This window comes from Amblyomma mixtum, chromosome 3, assembly GCF_055824585.1.
Source record: "Amblyomma mixtum isolate Tamu chromosome 3, ASM5582458v1, whole genome shotgun sequence".
NCBI classification, from domain to species: domain Eukaryota; kingdom Metazoa; phylum Arthropoda; class Arachnida; order Ixodida; family Ixodidae; genus Amblyomma; species Amblyomma mixtum.
Genome location: NC_143014.1, coordinates 52,341,134 through 52,342,873, shown reverse-complemented (window position 1 = coordinate 52,342,873; position 1,740 = coordinate 52,341,134). Strand labels below are relative to the sequence as shown.

General features: G+C 52.4%; 1 pseudogene; it reads left to right on the top strand.

Moving 5' to 3' along the window:
* The first annotated feature begins 457 nt into the window (after positions 1 to 457).
* Positions 458 to 1,091, top strand: LOC149350194 (uncharacterized; annotated as a pseudogene).
* The last annotated feature ends 649 nt before the right edge of the window (positions 1,092 to 1,740 follow it).

Sequence of the window (1,740 nt, the reverse complement as noted above, 5' to 3'; positions counted from 1 at the left end):
CGCCACGTGCACGTATTCTCGAACAGCGCTCTGTTCTTCTCATCCTGTGACGAATGCTGCGGCGATCTCCACCCTGGGCAGCACAAATCTACGCTCCAAGACACTCTTTACACCTGCGGGCATTGCAAACGTCAACGCTGGACACCCTGGAGAACCCTTCTTGTTCGAACCTGGCGCCAGCGCAAGCCCAGGGTAAGCGGACAGTCCTTAGTGAACTGGACCCTGCCGTTGTCCGTCATTATAATATGGCGCAAATCTGTTTTGAAGGATTTGAAGCTAAACAGCCATGGTCTTCCCGGAGCCGCCCCATCGCGTTCTGTGCACAGTCGATCAGAAGGGAGTGGCTGCTATTTTTTGACGGAGTCTGCCCTCAACGACGACACGCGTTGCACTTCTGGCCGGTGGTCTGCAGTTCACCAAAGTCTTGCAGTGGTATCGCATTTTCGCGCAAGGCGAAATGCCTGTTCCTGACTATGATGCACAGCAGTCCGGTCAGCACCAGGAGCTGCTGGTTCTTAGAGCGAATGCCCGGCTCATCACTGTCCCCCGCAACCAGTACACTGTGGTACCCGTCACACAAGTATCTAATCTTCACCGGTCTGAATACGACCCTATCGTGCTGCTGTTTTTCCACCATGCTTACCTCGGACTCCTGCTTATCGCTACCGGCGCTATTCTCCATGCAGTTCACCAGATTGCACCACGAGTTGTTGGGGAGCACGTGGGAGCAGAAGCCCTCCCACAGCTCATTGGAGACCTCGTCCAGGCTACTGCTGGAGAGTGTGCTCTCCCCATAGCCCCTCTCTTCGGTGCATGTGGAGCGTTCACGCCGTCCTGCTTTCCTGGCGTCAGAGAAGACGGGGAAGAACTTGTGCACCTCCTCCTGGCTCTGAGTTAGGACTCTGCCACCTGTCCTGCGATGGAGCCTCCGATGGTGCACCTACTAGGCGGCTACCCACCGTAGTACGTGCCCGGCTTGATCTGTCCGCCTTGTCAAGAAAGAGTGCCGCGGTCGCGACCGCTATTTTTGTGTGGACACGGTGGGTCTTGAGCTGTGGTATGTGCGATGTGGTGTGTCATGGTTGCGATGAACACACAGCAAGGACTGCCCTGTTGATGTCCCACGCTCATTATGACTTTCTTTAGCGTACATTTTTAACTAGTTGTTGCACCTTCATCATCTGCACCCACGAAAGGGTACCTTTGTACGTAAAAATTGGGATTTTCACGTGTTATTTTTACATTGCAATTTTCCAGAAAATATATTTCATCTCGCAGTACTCTGGCAGCACTCTTGCTTATGACCAAAAGGTATGAAGCTGTGTGCGTGTTTGTGCGCTCCACACAGGGCTACATTAAGCTCTGTTGCAAGATATACAGCTTTTGGCATAGTTTCAAAGGCGGTCTCCTTTGGCACAAGTCCCCAAAGCCACAATCGTCGTTCTGCCTACCTCGTAGCTGCCTCCAAGTTCCATTGGCTATACAGTGCTCTGTTCCGCACGAAAAAACGGTCAATGTTGAAAGGCCGCAGATAAACTTAGAAAACAAAAAAATCTCTGCCTCTCCCGTAAACGAGAGTAGAGTAAGCATGAAATGTTTACGGGCCTAATGTCATCTCGGTGGACACCCGAACCGCACCGTACAGGAAGGGAGGAACGCCACCACCCGTTCAGCGCGATGCCTTGCCATTTGAACGCAAGGTTTTTTGAGGAAAGGAAATGGCGCAGTAATTCTCTGCCA